An 18,703-nucleotide genomic window follows, 5' to 3' on the forward strand; every position below is an offset into this window, starting at 1 on the left:
ACAGAGGCTCTGTTTGTCCTGTATGCTCCCAACATGATTGGGTGTCCTGCTTCCATGCAGACCATTATGCGCTGGATCTGTGGTAAGATTCAGCATGCTCATTCCACGGCAGGATTGCCGTTACTGAATTAGGTGAAGACCCATTCTACTAGAAAGGTGGGTTCATCCTGGGCAGCTGGTCGGGGAGTCTCGGCATTGCAACTTTGCCGAGCAGCTATTTAGTAAACACTTTTGCTAAGTTTTACAAGTTTGATACCTTGGCTGATGATAACCTCAAGTTGGGTCATTCGGTGCTGCAGAGTCGTACGCACTCTCCCACCCGTTCAAGAGCTTTGGTATAACCCCATGGTTCTTAATGTGACCCCAGCATCCTCTAGGTCGTATGAGAAAATAGGATTTTAATACCTACCGGTAAATCCTTTTCTCTTAGTACGTAGAGGATGCTGGGCACCCGTCCCAGTCCATACTGTGTCTGCAGTTATTACTTGTGGTTATACACATGTTGTGTTACGGTTCTGGTCAGCTTTTTGCTGCAATTGTTCATGCCGTTGGCTTGTGTTCTGTTGAATGCCACGTTCTGCGGCATGCTTAAGGTGTGAGCTGGTAAGATGCTCACCTTAGTTTAACAATAAATCCTTTCCTCGAAATGTCCGTCTCCCTGGGCACAGTTCCTATAACTGGAGTCTGGAGGAGGGGCATAGAGGGAGGAGCCAGTTCACACCCTTTGAAAGTCTTAAAGTGCCCATGTCTCTTGCGGATCCCGTCTATACCCCATGGTTCTTAATGTGACCCCAGCATCCTCTACGGACTAAGAGAAAAGGATGCCCTTGTGTACTATCCTGACTTCTCCTCCCGTCTGCTTACTTTGTGCCTTCCAACGCACAATGCGAACTACAGGTGGTGCTGCAGGGCCCACACCCTTTTACTTGCCTTACAGAGCAGCTCTGGAGCTGTTACAGTGCCCAGCTGCTGCAAGAAATCAGCATGAATGCTTCAGGGGATGGGGCATGGCCAACATGAGCCCCACACCAAAGGAGGGTGGGGGTGTTTAATGCGAACTAGGGGTCATCCAAGCACTGCAAAAGGCCGCCATGCCCTGCATGCCCCTTTTCTCTTTTTATATGCAGATGAGGGTTCCAGCCAACTTTGGCCCACTGCTTGGATGACATCACCGTATGCAAATCCGTCTGCTGCAGACCTTCCCCCAGGAATGCTTGCACTAGTTGTTGGATATGGTTTGATATTTGATGGTGCTTCAGTATTAGGCAGCCTTCCGCCCTCCCATGTTCATCTGAAAAGATGTGGTCTCCCTGCAGTTGTTGTCCCCAGACGAGAGTTCCCTTGTGCTTCCTCAGTTGAATCTCCTTAACTTGACGGGGGAGGGGCTGCCCGAGCTGCCACCCTCCCCAGCCCTATCCCAACTCATACTTATTTTACATATTAGATCTCTTGATCATGAAGATTGTTCTCACAGGGTGAGGTTCATCCATTATATTTTAAAATAGGAAGGTACAAATTACATATTTGAATTGCATCTATGTGCTGGATTCAAATGTCCCCCCCCCCCCCTTCCTTTCTCAATTGTGCCCGTCAGCAGCTATTCTAAGGTTGCTGCCAATGGGTGTGACACATTAATTTCTTCTGTGGGGTACACTGGACTCCACAAGGATTCACATTGGGGTGTAGAGTAGGATCTTGATCTGAGGCACCAACCGGCTCAAAGCTTTTGACTGTTCCCAAGAAGCTCAGTGCATTCTCCTCTATAACCCCGCTTCCATGAACAGGGAGCTCAGTTTGTAGTTGGTGCCTTCAGTAGCAGGCCAATTAACAGGGGCCTGCCTCAGGCAGCCTATTCTTAGCTATTAATTTTGACAAGAAAAGAAGAACTTGTTTTATGAGAATCTACAAGGGCTGCAGCAGGCTAGGTCTAATAGACATCTTTACTGCAGCTTCATCACTCCCAGCGGCGCTATATACTCCCGTGCCCTGGTTGCTGGGTCACTGCAGCGGAGGCTCCGGTTTCATCCTAAGGTCAGTCACACACACACCACCCTTCCGGATCACAAGGCCGCTGATGAAGGGGAGCGAGGCCGTAGGGGGTGGGCCGTGTGCGCACTGCGGTGGACACTGATTACTGGGCAGCCGCTCCACTAGCCACCAGGTACAGTTAAGGAGCACTGGTCTGGGGGTTTTTCTCCTATATTAACCCAATTTTGTACTGCCCGCAGCGCATTGTGATAGGTAATAGGGCCTGATTCAGGTTGGATTGCAATCACAATAAGCGATCCAACTGCAAAAATTGCTAAGAGCATACGCATGTGCCTGCATTTTCTGCGGCACCCCGCAGAGAATGTGATCGCCTCTGCCTGTCAATCGGGGCGGGGAAGGGGGGGAGAGGTGGGTCAGCAACACTCCATTTCCAAGTCAGGGATGGAGCGGTGCGGGGGCAAGGCTTCAAAATGGGGTCTGCAACGGAGGAGACACAGGGGGCGTGGTCACAGCGGCTGTATGACATCACATTCAGCCGCTGTGATCACAAAAATGGTGGCGGCTTCCTGCGCGCACATACAGTCTGCACCAGCAGGAGCCTATACCATTTTTTATGATCACGCTGAACTGCAGTGCGACTGCAATTACAGCATGGTCAAGAAGGGAGGCGTCATGCTGGGTGGCCATGCCCTGTCACTGTGCAGGAGCCAGCACCGCTCACACACTAGTCCCCGGGTGCAGCCCCCAACCCCCGGGACACCCGGAGCAAAAAAAATGTAGATTCAGGCCACCAGGCCACGCCCCTACCTATGAAACCATGCCTCCTTTTTACCATTGCGCTGCTTATCTGCGCGCACTGCATTACAATCTCCCTCGCCACCTCTCTGGGTGTCACCAGTGATAGTGACACCTCTGCCATGCTTGTAGCAGCTGGTCCTAAGATCTACGCCTCAAACCCTGAGTGTTTGCCCTTGTGACTTGTTGATCATCATAGCGAAGCAGATGCTTACAGAAAACTGCAGGGGCTTAGATTGAAAATAAAAAAAATTATGGGTATAAGGTAGAGAGGAGCGGGTTCGGTTCTCCGAGAACCGAATTCCCCACGAACTCCACGTGGTTTACACTGGTCCGAGGCAGGCTCGGTTGTTCCCGCCTGACTCGGAAAACCTGAACAAGGGAAAATGTCATCATCCCGCTGTCGGATTCTCGCGAGATTCGGATTCCATATAAAGAGCTGCGCGTTGCTGCCATTTTTACTCGTGCATTGAAGAGAGAGCGGAGAGGACGTGGCTATGTTCTCTCAGTGGAAATCTCAATATCAGTGCTCAGTATCAGTGGTTACTTATTGCTGCTCAGTAATACTAGTAGTGTGTCTCTCCTGCTCAGTGTCAGTTCTCAGTAGTATCCTCATCAGTGCTCAGTATCACTGCTCATTGTCTTGTGCTGCATTGTGGTGCTCAGCATACTACAGTACATTACTAATAGTCCAGTGCTGCATCTTGCTGCTCAGTGTCAGTTCTAGTATCCTCATCAGTGCTCACTATCACTGCTCATTGCATTGTGGTGTTCTGTATACTACAATAACATAGTAATATAGTAACATAGTTTTTGAGGTTGAATAGAGGCAAATTGCCCATCGTGTTCAACCTGTTTTAAGTTGTGATGATTCTACATACTTGCTGAATAATGTTTTATGACTAGTTAGCTACTATAACTCATGTTACCCCCGGATTAACCATGTTGATATTTTAAGTATTATAACCTTGGATAGCTTTTTCATTCAGAAATGTATCCATTCCTTTTTTAAATCCAATTACAGAGTCCGCCATTACCACCTTCCCTGGCAGGGAATTCCACATCCTGATTGCCCTAACAGTGAAGAAACCTTTCCTCCATTGCGTTCTGAACTTTCCTCCAGTCGCAGCGAGTGACCACGTGTTCTTTTAATAAATAATTCCTCTGATAACTCTTTGTTATGTATCTTTACATATTTGAAGATATTAATAATATCTCCTCTTAGGCACCTCTTTTCTAGTGTATAAATATTCAGCCTAGTAAGTCTTTCCTTATAGTCCAGTACTTTTAGGCCTTTAATCAATTTAGTCTTCAGGATCTCTTACACTTCCATGAGCAGCAGAGTAGTGCAATGGAAGCATGCTGGGCCCATAACCCAGAGGTCGATTGATCGAAACTATCCTCTGCTATGTGCATTTTTTTTTTATAATTAAAGTAATCAAAAACTGGGATTGATATTTTGGCTCTTTTATTTTTACTTAAAGTACAATAACTTTTATCATTTTAATTTGTTTTAATAGTATATTGACAGCATTGTTTTCTTTAAAAAATCCACTTAATTTTCTTTACCCTATTACTGAAATGGTAACTGACAAAAACAAACTACATTGTCACCAGAAGAGCAATGCAAAATGTACAAGTGATATATGAAAATCATCTTCCATCTTGAATTTCAATGATGCATTGGGACAACAATTTGTGAGAAACATCTTCACCCACAAAGAAAGATTTTCTTAATTCCTTACCTGTGTGCTGATTAGATATCACCTTGTTTTCACATTAAACAGACTTCCCCGTGAGGAAGCAGCAAGGATGCAGTGACGTTTCCTGGTGTCAACCTGTATTATTTCAGTAGACATTGAAATGAGGATGCATCTTTGATGCCTTTCCAATGAAGCAAGTTTATTTCAGTAATAGGTGAAAAACCATTCCTACAAAGGTGTTAATCAGAGACTTGGCTTTGTGGACACTTTTCAGAGAGCAAATTTGTTAGCATAAACATAAAATCAGAAAATGAAGAGCTGTTTAATCACTCAATTGGACTTTTCTGCCAGCATTTTTTTTTCTCTGCAACCCACTGCTAAATTGTGCTTCCTAGCTGTTTTTTTATAAAATCACTTAATCAAATCTAACTCTGATTGAACCACCAACCTTTTGGTTAATAGCCAAACATGCTAACCGATTGCGCCACAGAGACACCTTGCAAAAGTCAATACTGACAAAGGCTAATAATCATTCATCTAGAAAAACTTTAAAAAGTCAATAATCTGGAGAATTTTTGTAAGAAACACATTGGTACTTTCCCATGATGAGTGAGTGCTTCAGGATTTCTTGCACTTACATGGGCTATTAACCAAAAGGTTGGTGGTTCAATCCCACCCAGGGATGTAATTGACCTTGTCATCAGATTTTGGTGATCTTTAAGTAGACAAGTCAAAATTTCAAACCCCCTCTTATGGTGTAGGGTACCTGGCCTTCTCTGACGTAATCAGAGTTAGATTTAATTAACTGATTTTATAAAAAACAGCTAGGAAGCACAATTTAGCAGTGGGTTGCAGAGAAAAAAATAACATTTTAAACCTACCGGTAATTTTTTTTTCTCGTAGTCCGTAGAGGATGATGGGGACTCCGTAAGGACCATGGGGGATAGACGGGCTCCGCAGCAGACATGGGCACTTTAAGAAAGACTTCAGATCTGGGTGTGCACTGGCTCCTCCCTCTATGCCCCTCCTCCATACCTCAGTTAGAGAAACTGTGCCCAGAGGAGACAGACAGTACGAGGAAAGGATTTTTGTTAATCCAAGGTCAAGATTCATACCAGCCACACCAATCACACCGTATAACTTGTGATATACTACCCAGTTAACAGTATGAATCAAATCTAACTCTGATTACATCAGAGAAGGCCAGGTACCCTACACCATAACAGGGGTTTTCGAAATTTTGACTTGTCTACTTAAAGATCAACAAAATCTGATAACAAGTTCAATTACGTCCCTGGGTGGGATTGAACCACCAACCTTTTGGTTAATAGCCGTACACACTAACTGATTGCGCCACAGCGAAACTTTGCAAAAGTACATACTGACAAAGGCTAATAAGCATTCATCTAGAACGTTTCCTATAAAAACTTTAAATAGTCAATAATCTGGAGAGTTTTTGTAAGATGTTTCTTCCATCAACCAATGAAGAAACACATTGGTACTTTCCCATGATGAGTGAGTGCTTCAGGATCTCTTGCACTTACATGTGCAGCAGAGTACTGTAATGGAAGCATGCTGGGTCCATAACCCAGAGGTAGGCAGATTGAAACTATCCTCTGCTATATGACTTGTCTACTTAAATATTACCAAAATTTGATCACAAGGTCAATTACGTCCCTGGATGGGATTGAACCACCAACCTTTTGATTAATAGCTGAACACACTAACCGATTGCGCCACAGAGACACTTTGCAAAAAGTACATACTGACAAAGACTAATAAGCATTCATCTAGAACGTTTCCTAGAAAAACTTTAAAAAGTCAATAATCTGGAGAGTTTTTGTAAGATGTTTCTTCCAGCAACCAATGAAGAAACACATTGGTACTTTCCCATGATGAGTGAGTGCTTCAGGATCTCTTGCACTTACATGTGCAGCAGAGTACTGCAATGGAAGCATGCTGGGCCCATAACCCAGAGGTAGGCAGATTGAAACTATCCTTTGCTATATGCATTTTTTTTTGTTCATTAAAGTAATCCAAAACTGGGATTGATATTTTAGCTTTTATTTTTACTTAAAGTACAATAACTTTTACCATTTTAATTTGTTTTAATAGTATATTGACAGTGTTGTTTTCTTTCAAAAATCCAATTAATTTTCTTTACCCGATTATTAAAATGGTAATTGACAAAAACAAACTACATTGTCACCAGAAGAGCAATACAAAATGTACAAGTGATATATTAAAATCATCTTTCCAGCTTGAATTTCAATGATGCATTGGGGCAACGATTTTGTGAGAAACATCTTCACCCTTAAATAAAGATTTTCTTTATTCCTTACCTGTGTGCTAATTAGATATCACCTTGTTTTCACATTAAACAGACTCCCACATGAGAAAGCAGCAAGGATGCAGTGGCGTTAATGTTTCCTGGTGTCAACCTGTATTATTTCAGTAGATATTGAAATGAGGATGCATCTTGCTGCCTTTCCAATGAAGCAAGTTTAATTTAGTAATAGGTGAAAAACCATCCCTACAAATATGTTAATCAGATACTTGGCTTTGTGGACACTTTTCAGAGAACAAATTAGTTAGCATAAAAATAAAGCCAGAAAATGAAGAGCTGTTTAATCACTCAATTGGATTTTTCTGCCAGCATATTTCTTTTTCTCTGCAACCCACTGCTAAATTGTGCTTCCTAGCTGTTTTTTTATAAAATCACTGATTCAAATCTAACTCTGATTACATCAGAGTAGGCCAGGTACCCTACACCATAAGAAGGGGGTTTGAAATTTTGACTTGTCTACTTAAAGATCACCAAAATCTGATAACAAGGTCAATTACATCGTTGGGTGGGATTGAACCACCAACCCTTTGATTAATAACCAAACACACTAACCGATTGCGCCACAGAGACACCTTACAAACATACATACTGACAAAGGCTAATAAGCATTCATCTAGAACGTTTCCTAGAAAAACTTTAAAAAGTCAATAATCTGGAGAGTTTTTGTAAGATGTTTCTTCCATCAACCAACGAAGAAACACATTGGTACTTTCCCATGATGAGTGAGTGCTTCAGGATCTCTTGCACTTACATGTGCAGCAGAGTACTGCAATGGAAACATGCTGGGCCCATAACCCAGAGGTAGGCAGATTAAAACTATCCTCTGCTATATGCATTTTTTTTTGTTAATTAAAGTAATCCAAAACTGGGATTGATATTTTTGCTCTTTTATTTTTACTTAAAGTACAATAACTTTTACCATTTTAATTTGTTTTAATAGTATATTGACAGTATTGTTTTCTTTCAAAAATCCACTTAATTTTCTTTACCCTATTATTAAAATGGTAATTGACAAAAACAAACTACATTGTCACCAGAAGAGCAATACAAAATGTACAAGTGATATATTAAAATCATCTTTCCTGCTTGAATTTCAATGATGCATTGGGGCAACGATTTTGTGAGAAACACCTTCACCCTTAAATAAAGATTTTCTTAATTCCTTACCTGTGTGCTAATTAGATATCACCTTGTTTTCACATTAAACAGACTTCCACATGCGAAAGCAGCAAGGATGCAGTGGCGTTAATGTTTCCTGGTGTCAACCTGTATTATTTCAGTAGACATTGAAATGAGGATGCATCTTGCTGCCTTTCCAATGAAGCAAGTTCAATTCAGTAATAGGTGAAAAACCATTCCTACAAAGGTGTTAATCAGAGACTTGGCTTTGTGGACACTTTTCAGAGAGCAAATTTGTTAGCATAAACATAAAATCAGAAAATGAAGAGCTGTTTAAACAGCTACTGCCTGAGGGTCTCTTGACCTGGTGCAATACCTCTGTAGCTTTTTGTTGAGGCGGGACGCCATCATGTCTATCTGGAACAGTCCCCACCGACTTGCAATCTGTGCGAAGACTTCCTGATGGAGTCCCCACTCTCCTGGATGTAGGTCGTGTCTGCTGAGGAAGTCTGCTTCCCAGTTGTCCACTCCCGGAATGAACACTGCTGACAGTGCGCTTACATGATTCTCCGCCCAGCGAAGAATTCTGGTGGCTTCCGCCATCGCCACTCTGCTCCTTGTGCCGCCTTGGCGGTTTACATGAACTACTGCGGTGACGTTGTCTGACTGGATCAGAACTGGTTGGTCGCGAAGTAAGGTCTCCGCTTGACATAGGGCGTTGTATATGGCCCTTAGCTCCAGGATGTTGATGTGAAGACAAGTCTCCTGACTTGACCAAAGACCTTGGAAATTTCTTCCCTGTGTGGCTGCTCCCCAACCTCGGAGGCTCGCGTTCGTGGTCACCAGGATCCAGTCCTGAATGCCGAACCTGCGGCCCTCTAGAAGGTGAGCACTCTGCAGCCACCACAGGAGAGATACCCTGGCCCTGGGGGACAGGGTGATCAACTGATGAATCTGTAGATGTGACCCGGACCACTTGTCCAGTAGGTCCCATTGCAAGATCCTCGCATGGAACCTGCCGAAGGGAATGGCCTCGTATGATGCCACCATCATTCCCAGGACTCGAGTGCAGTGATGCACTGACACCTGTTTTGGTTTCAATAGGTTCCTGACCAGAGTCATGAGTTCCTGGGCCTTTTCTATCGGAAGATAAACCCTTTTCTGGTCCGTATCCAGAATAATGCCCAAGCAAAGTCAGACGAGTCGTAGGAACCAACTGCGACTTCGGGATATTGAGAATCCAGCCGTTTTGCTGTAACACCTTCAATGAAAGTTATACGCTGTTCAGCAACTGCTCTCTTGATCTCGCTTTTATGAGGAGATCGTTCAAGTACGGGATAATTGTGACACCTTGCTTTCGCAGGAGCACCATAATTTCCGTCATTACCTTGGTGAAAATTCTCGGAGAAAATTCTGCGGAGACCAAACGGCAACGTCTGAAATTGGTAATGACAATACTGTACCGCAAATCTTAGGTACGCCTGATGAGGTGGATAAATGAGTACATGAAGGTATGCATCCTTTATGTCCAGAGATATCATAAAATCCCCCCCTTCTAGGCTGGCGATGACCGCTCTTAGCGATTCCATCTTGAACTTGAACCTTTTCAAGTATAGGTTCAGGGATTTTAAATTTAATATGGGTCTGACCAAACCGTCCGGTTTTGGGACTACAAACAGGGTCGAATAATTTCCCTTTCCTTGTTGAAGCAGGGGAACCTTGACCACCACCTGTTGAAGATACAATTTGTGAATTGCATTTAACACTATCTCCCTTTCCTGGGGAGAAGATGGTAGGGCCGATTTGAAAAACCGGCGAGGAGGCACCTCTTCGAATTTCAGCTTGTAACCCTGAGAAACAATTTCTATTGCCTAGGGATCCACCTGCGAATGAACCCAGATGTGGCTGAAAACTCGAAGACGTGCCCCCAACTGGGCGGACTCCTTTAGCGGAGCCCCAGCGTCATGCGGTGGATTTTGTAGAGGCCGGGGAGGACTTCTGTTCCTGGGAACTAGCTGTGTTGTGCAGCTTCTTCCCTCTGCCCTTACCTCTGGCAAGAAAGGACGCACCTCGTACTTTCTTGTTTCTCTGTGATCGAAAGGACTGCATTTGATAATGTGGTGCTTTCTTAGGCTGTGAGGGAATATAAGGCAAAAAATTTGATTTACCAGCTGTAGCTGTGGAGACAAGGTCCGAGAGACCTTCCCCAAACAATTCCTCTCCCCTGTAAGGTAAAACCTCCATATGCCTTTTTGAGTCGGCATCACCTGTCCATTGCCGGGTCCATAGGACTCGTCTAGCAGAAATCGACATAGCGTTTATTCTAGAACCCAGTAGACTAATGTCACTTTGAGCATCTCTCATATATAGGACAGCATCTTTTATATGCCCTATGGTCAATAACATAGCATCCTTATCTAGGGTCTCAATCTCTGCTGATAAGGTATCTGTCCATGCTGCCACCGCGCTACAACCTCGGCCGACGCAATTGCCGGTCTGAGTAAGGTACCAGAATGTGTGTAAATGGACTTTAGGGTAACCTCCTGCTTGCGGTCAGCAGGGTCCCTGATGGTAGCCGTATCCTGGGATGGCAGCGCTACCTTTTTGGATAAGCGTGTCAATGCTTTATCCACCCTAGGGGAGGATTCCCACCATATCCTGTCCATTGGCGGGAAAGGATACGCCATAAGAATCCTTTTGGGAATCTGCAGCTTTTTGTCTGGAGATTCCCAAGCTTTTTCACATAATTCGTTTAACTCATGTGAGGGGGGAAAGGTTATCTCAGGTTTCTTTCCCTTATACATGTGTACCCTCGTGTCAGGGACAGGGGACTCTGTGATGTGCAAAACATCTTTTATTGCAATAATCATATATCGAATACATTTAGCCAATTTTGGTTGTAACTTTGCATCATCGTAGTCGACACTGGAGTCAGAATCCGTGTCGGTATCTGTGTCAACTATTTGGGATAGTGGGCGCTTTTGAGACCCCGAAGGTCCCTGCGACATAGGGACAGGCATGGGTTGACTCCCTGACTGTTCCCTAGCTTCAGCTTTGTCTAATCTCTTGTGTAATAAGTTTACATTAGCACTTAAAACATTCCACATATCCATCCAGTCAGGTGTCGGCGTTGTCGATGGAGACACCACATTAATTTGCTCCTGCTCCTCTCTAGGAGAGCCTTCTACCTCAGACATGTCGACACACGTGTACCGACACACCATACACTCAGGGAATCCTCTTATCTGAGGACAGTTCCCCAACAAGGCCCTTTGGAGAGACAGAGAGAGAAAGTATGCCAGCACACACCCCAGCGCTATATGACCCAGGAAAAAAACACAATCATTTTATGTTTACCCAGTAGCGCTGTATTTCCATATATATATGCGCCTAATTATGTGCCCCCTCTTCTTTAAGACCCTCTTTCTACCGTGGTATAAGCAGGGGAGAGTCCATGGAGCTTCCCCTCAGTGGTGCTGTGGAGAAAATGGCGCTGGTGAGTGCTGAGGGAGAAGCCCCACCCCCTCAGCGACGGGCTTCTGTCCCGCTCAAATATAGTAAAAAAATGGCGGGGGCTCTTATATATATATACAGTGCCTAGCTGCATATATATTTATTTTGCCAAAGAGAGGTCTATATTGCTGCCCAGGGCGTCCCCCCTGCGCCCTTCACCCTTACACTGACTGCCGTGTGTGAGGTGTATTGGAGCAATGGAGCACAGCTTTACTGCTGTGCGTTACCTCAGTGAAGATCATGAAGTCTTCCGCCGCCTCTGAAGTCTTCTTTTCTTCTCATACTCACCCGGCTTCTATCTTCCGGCTCTGCGAGGGGGACGGCGGCGCGGCTCTGGGACGGACGGCGAGGGTGAGACCTGCGTACCGATCCCTCTGGAGCTAATGCTGTACAGTAGCCTAAGAAGCAGAGCCTATCAACTCACAGAAGTAGGTGTGCATCTCTCCCCTCCGCCCCTCGATGCAGGGAGTCTGTTGCCAGCAGGCTCCCTGAAAATAAAAAAATCTAACAAATATACTTTCTGTCAGGAAACTAAGGAGAGCTCCCTGAAAAGCACCCAGTCTCCTCTGGGCACAGTAGTAAACTGAGGTCTGGAGGAGGGGCATAGAGGGAGGAGCCAGTGCACACCCAGATCTAAAGTCTTTCTTAAAGTGCCCATGTCTCCTGCGGAGCCCGTCTATCCCCCATGGTCCTTACGGAGTCCCCAGCATCCTCTAGGACGTAAGAGAAAAATTATGCTGGCAGAAAAATCCAATTGAGTGATTAAACAGCTCCAGAGCTGCTCTGTAAGGCAAGTAAAAGGGTGTGGGCCCTGCAGCACTACCTGTAGTTTGCATTGTGCATTGGAAGCCTAGTTTGCTGTCTGTTTCCACTTCTTTTTTCTTGAGCCCTTCCCGTCTATACCCTTGTGCACTATCCTGACTTCTCCTCCCGTCTGCTTACTTTGTGCCTTCCAATGCACAATGCAAACTACAGGTAGTGCTGCAGGGCCCACACCCTTTTACTTGCCTTACAGAGCAGCTCTTGAGCTGTTACAGTGCCCAGCTGCTGCAAGAAATCAGCGTGAATGCTTCAGGGGCTGGGGCATGGCCAACATGAGCCCCACACCGAAGGAGGGTGGGGGTGTTTAATGCGAACTAGGGGTCTCGCACAATGCGAACTACAGGTAGTGCTGCAGGGCCCACACCCTTTTACTTGCCTTACAGAGCAGCTCTGGAGCTGTTACAGTGCCCAGCTGCTGCAAGAAATCAGCTTGAATCCTTCAGGGGCTGGGGCATAGCCAACATGAGCCCCACACCGACGGAGGGTGGAGGTGTTTAATGCGAACTAGGGGTCATCCAAGTGCCGCAAAAGGCCGCCATGCCCTGCACGCCCCTTTTCTCTTTTCATATGCAGACGAGGGTTGAAGCCAACTTTGACCCACTGCTTGGATGACATCGCCATATGCAAATCCATCTGCTGCAGGCCTTCCCCCAGGAATGCTTGCACTAGTTGTTGCATTTGGTTTGTTGTTTGGGGGTGCTTCAGTATTAGGCAGCCTTCTGCCCTCCCATGTTCATCTGAAAATATGTGTTCTCCCTGCAGTTGTTGTCCCCAGATGAGAGTTCCCTTGTGCTGCCTCAGTTGAATCTCCTTTACTTGACAGAGATGTGCCTGAGCAGCGGCCCTCCCCAGCCCTATCCCAAATCATACTTATTTTGCATAGGAGATACCATGGTCATGAAGACTGTTCTCCCAGGGTGCGGTTCATTCATTGCATTCTGGGTATGCTGACCCCTGTGATTTCCCCAAATGTGGGAAACTCGACGGCATTATTTAATGCGAACTAGGGGTCATCCAAGCACCGCAAAAGGCCGCCATGCCCTGCATACCCCTTTTCTCTTTTCATAAGCAGACGAGGTTTGAAGCCAACCTTGACCCACTGCTTGGATGACATCACTTGCTGCCTTTCCAATGAAGCAAGTTTAATTTAATAATAGGTGAAAAACCATCCCTACAAAGGTGTTAATCAGATACTTGGCTTTGTGGACACTTTTCAGAGCACAAATTTGTTAGCATAAAAATAAAGCCAGAAAATGAAGAGCTGTTTAATCACTCAATTGGATTTTTCTGCCAGCATATTTCTTTTTCTCTGCAACCCACTGCTAAATTGTGCTTCGTGGCTGTTTTTTTTATAAAATCACTTAATCAAATCTAACTCTGATTACATCAGAGAAGGCCAGGTACCCTACACCATAAGAGGTGGTTTGAAATTTTTACTTGTCTACTTAAAGATCACCAAAATCTGATAACAAGGTCAAGTACGTCCCTAGGTGGGATTGAACCACCAACCTTTTGGTTAACAACTGAACACGCTAACTGTTTGTGCCTCAGAGACACTTTGCGAAAGTACATACTGACAAAGGCTAATAAGCATTCATCTAGAACGTTTCCTAGAAAAACTTTAAAAAGTCAATAATCTGGAGAGTTTTTGTAAGATGTTTCTTCCATCAACCAATGAAGAAACACATTGGTACTTTCCCATGATGAGTGAGTGCTTCAGGATCTCTTGCACTTACATGTGCAGCAGAGTACTGTAATGGAAGCATGCTTGGTCCATAACCCAGAGGTAGGCAGATTGAAACTATCCTCTGCTATATGCATTGTTTTTTGTTAATTAAAGTAATCCAAAACTGGGATTGATATTTTTGCTCTTTTATTTTTACTTAAAGTACAATAACTTTTACCATTTTAATTTGTTTTAATAGTATATTGACAGTATTGTTTTCTTTCAAAAATCCACTTAATTTTCTTTACCCTATTATTAAAATGGTAATTGACAAAAACAAACTACATTGTCACCAGAAGAGCAGTACAAAATATACAAGTGATATATTAAAATCATCTTTCCAGCTTTAATTTCAATGATGCCTTGGTGCAACAATTTTGTGAGAAACATCTTCACCCATAAAGAAAGATTTTCTTAATTCCTTACCTGTGTGCTGATTAGATATCACCTTGTTTTCACATTAAACAGACTTCCCCATGAGGAAGCAGCAAGGATGCAGTGACGTTTATGTTTCCTGGTGTCAACCTGTATTATTTCAGTAGACATTGAAATGAGGATGCATCTTGCTGCCTTTCCAATGAAGCAAGTTTAATTCAGTAATAGGTGAAAAACCATTCCTACAAAGGTGTTAATCAGAGACTTGGCTTTGTGGACACTTTTCAGAGAGCAAATTTGTTAGCATAAACATAAAATCAGAAAATGAAGAGCTGTTTAATCACTCAATTGGACTTTTCTGCCAGCATAATTTTTTTTCTCTGCAACCCACTGCTAAATTGTTCTTCCTAGCTGTTTTTTATAAAATCACTTAATCAAATCTAACTCTGATTACATCAGAGAAGGCTGGGTACCCTACACAATAAGAGGGGGTTTGAAATTTTGACTTGTCTACTTAAAGATCACCAAAATCTGATAACAAGGTCAATTACGTCCCTGGGTGGGATTGAATCACCAACCTTTAGGTTAATAGCCATACACACTAACTGATTGCGCCACAGCGACACTTTGCAAAAGTACATACTGACAAAGGCTAATAAGCATTCATCTAGAACGTTTCCTAGAAAAACTTTAAAAAGTCAATAATCTGGAGAATTTTTGTAAGAAACACATTGGTACTTTCCCATGATGAGTGAGTGCTTCAGGATCTCTTGCACTTACATGGGCTATTAACCAAAAGGTTCCCACCCAGTGATGTAATTGACCTTGTGATCAGATTTTGGTGATCTTTAAGTAGACAAGTCAAAATTTCAAACCCCCTCTTATGGTGTAGGGTACCTGGCCTTCTCTGACGTAATCAGAGTTAGATTTAATTAAGGTGCGCAAGGGCATAGAAGGGAGCGGTTTAAGAAAAGAGAAGTGGAAACAGACAGCAAACTAGGCTGGAGAGAGACCTGAGACAAAGAGATCTGAATTATACGAGAGCCGACCAGGGGAAACACAAATTATGCAGTCAAGTTTCCCACATTTGGGGAAATCGCAGGAGCAGCACACCCAGAGTGCAATGGGTGAGCCTTGCCCTGGGAGAAGCACCTTCATGATCATAGTATCTCACCTGGCAGGTAAGTAGGAGTTGGGCTAGTGCTGGGGAGGGTCGCTGCTCGGGTACGCCCCTGTCAAGTGAAGGAGATCCAACTGAGGCAGCACAAGGGAACTCTCGAAAGAAGAACAAGGCTAGAGGAAGATCTGAGACAAAGAAATCTGACTTTTACCAGAGCTGACCAGAGGAAAGCACAAACACAGTCCCCCACTACCACCAGGAAACATTAACGCCACTGCATCCTTGCTGCTTTCTCATGTGGAAGTCTATTTAATGTGAAAACAAGGTGATATCTAATTAGCACACAGAAAAGAAAATTAAGTGAATTTTTGAAAGAAAACAATACTGTCAATATACTATTAAAACAAATTAAAATGGTAAAAGTTATTGTACTTTAAGTAAAAATAAAAGAGCAAAAATGTCAATCCCAGTTTTGGATTACTTTAATTAACAAAAAAAATGCATATAGCAGAGGATAGTTTCAATCTGCCTACCTCTGGGTTATGGACCCAGCATGCTTCCATTACAGTACTCTGCTGCACATGTAAGTGCAAGAGATCCTGAAGCACTCACTCATCATGGGAAAGTACCAATGTGTTTCTTCATTGGTTGATGGAAGAAACATCTTACAAAAATTCTCCACATTAATGACTTTTTAAAATGTTTCTAGGAAACGTTCTAGATGAATGCTTATTAGCCTTTTTCAGTATATGCTTTTGCAAAGTGTCGCTGTGGCGCAATCAGTTAGTGTGTAAGGCTATTAACCAAAAGGTTGGTGGTTCAATCCCACCCAGGGACGTAATTGACCTTGTTATCAGATTTTGGTGATCTTTATGTAGACAAGTCAAAATTTCAAACCCCCTCTTATGGTGTAGGGTACCTGGCCTTCTCTGATGTAATCAGAGTTAGATTTGATTCAGTGATTTTATAAAAACAGCTAGGAAGCACAAATTAGCAGTGGGTTGCAGAGAAAAAGAAATATGCTGGCAAAAAAATCCAATTGAGTGATTAAACAGCTCTTCATTTTCTGGCTTTATTTTTATGCTAACAAATTTGTTCTCTGAAAAGTGTCCACAAAGCCAAGTCTCTGATTAACACCTTTGTAGGGATGGTTTTTCACCTATTACTAAATTAAACTTCCTTCATTGGAAAGGCAGCAAGATGCATCCTCATTTCAATATCTACAGAAATAATACAGGTTGACACCAGGAAACATTAACGCCTCTGCATCCTTGCTGCTTTCTCATGTGGAAGTCTGTTTAATGTGAAAACAAGGTGATATCTAATTAGCACACAGGTAAGGAATTAAGAAAATCTTTATTTAAGGGTGAAGATGCTTCTCACAAAATCGTTGCCCCAATGCATCATTGAAATTCAAGCTGGAAAGATGATTTTAATATATCACTTGTACATTTTGTATTGCTCTTCTGGTGACAATGTAGTTTGTTTTTGTCAATTACCATTTTAATAATCGGGTAAAGAAAATTAATTGGATTTTTGAAAGAAAACAATACTGTCAATATACTATTAAAACAAATTAAAATGGTAAAAGTTATTGTACTTTAAGTAAAAATAAAAGAGCAAAAATATCAATCCCAGTTTTGGATTACTTTAATTAACAAAAAAAAATGCATATAGCAGAGGATAGTTTCAATCTGCCTACCTCTGGGTTATGGACTCAGCATGCTTCCATTACAGTACTCTGCTGCACATGTAAGTGCAAGAGGTCCTGAAGCACTCACTTATCATGGGAAAGTACCAATGTGTTTCTTCATTGGTTGATGGAAGAAACATCTTACAAAAACTCTCCACATTATTGACTTTTTAAAATGTTTCTAGGAAACGTTCTAGATGAATGCTTATTAGCCTTTGTCAGTATGTACTTTTGCAAAGTGTCGCTGTGGCGCAATCAGTTAGTGTGTATGGTTATTAACCAAAAGGTTGGTGGTTCAATCCCACCCAGGGACGTAATTGACCTTATTATCAGATTTTGGTGATCTTTAAGTAGACAAGTCAAAATTTCAAACCCCCTGTTATGGTGTAGGGTACCTGGCCTTCTCTGATGTAATCAGAGTTAGATTTGATTCAGTGATTTTATAAAAACAGCTAGGAAGCACAATTTAGCAGTGGGTTGCAGAGAAAAAGAAATATGCTGGCAAAAAAATCCAATTGAGTGATTAAACAGCTCTTTATTTTCTGGCTTTATTTTTATGCTAACAAATTTGTTCTCTGAAAAGTGTCCACAAAGCCAAGTCTCTGATTAACACCTTTGTAGGGATGGTTTTTCACCTATTACTAAATTAAACTTGCTTCATTGGAAAGGCAGCAAGATGCATCCTCATTTCAATGTCTACTGAAATAATACAGGTTGACACCAGGAAACATTAACGCCACTGCATCCTTGCTGCTTTCGCATGTTGAAGTCTGTTTAATGTGAAAACAAGGTGATATCTAATTAGCACACAGGTAAGGAATTAAGAAAATCTTTATTTAAGGGTGAAGGTGTTTCTCACAAAATCGTTACCCCAATGCATCATTGAAATTCAAGCTGGAAAGATGATTTTAATATATCACTTGTACATTTTGTATTGCTCTTCTGGTGACAATGTAGTTTGTTTTTGTCAATTACCATTTTAATAATAGGGTAAAGAAAATTAAGTGGATTTTTTAAAAGAAAACAATACTGTCAATATACTATTAAAACAAATTAAAATGGTAAAAGTTATTGCACTTTAAGTAAAAATAAAAGAGCAAAAATATCAATCCCAGTTTTGGATTACTTTAATTAACAAAAAAAAAATGCATATAGCAGAGGATAGTTTCAATCTGCCTACCTCTGGGTTATGGGCCCAGCATTTTTCCATTGCAGTACTCTGCTGCACATGTAAGTGCAAGAGATCCTGAAGCACTCACTCATCATGGGAAAGTACCAATGTGTTTCTTCGTTGGTTGATGGAAGAAACATCTTACAAAAACTCTCCAGATTATTGACTTTTTAAAGTTTTTCTAGGAAACGTTCTAGATGAATGCTTATTAGCCTTTGTCAGTATGTACGTTTGTAAAGTGTCTCTGTGGCGCAATCTGTTAGTGTGTTTGGTTATTAATCAAAGGGTTGGTGGTTCAATCCCACCCAGGGATGTAATTGACCTTGTTAT

The 18,703-nt window shown here is 42.6% G+C and overlaps 1 non-coding gene and 1 pseudogene across 1 annotated transcript; one reads left to right on the forward strand and one right to left on the reverse strand.

Moving 5' to 3' along the window:
* Positions 1-13,154: 13,154 nt before the first annotated feature.
* On the forward strand, positions 13,155-13,333 carry LOC135031177 (U1 spliceosomal RNA; annotated as a pseudogene).
* Positions 13,334-15,415: 2,082 nt separating this feature from the next.
* On the reverse strand, positions 15,416-15,578 carry LOC135031094 (U1 spliceosomal RNA). The gene has a single exon (XR_010226962.1). It is a non-coding gene; the product is annotated as a U1 spliceosomal RNA (small nuclear RNA).
* Positions 15,579-18,703: the final 3,125 nt, after the last annotated feature.

The sequence above is a fragment of the Pseudophryne corroboree genome, unplaced genomic scaffold, assembly GCF_028390025.1.
Source record: "Pseudophryne corroboree isolate aPseCor3 unplaced genomic scaffold, aPseCor3.hap2 scaffold_512, whole genome shotgun sequence".
In the NCBI taxonomy this organism is placed as follows: Eukaryota; Metazoa; Chordata; class Amphibia; order Anura; family Myobatrachidae; genus Pseudophryne; species Pseudophryne corroboree.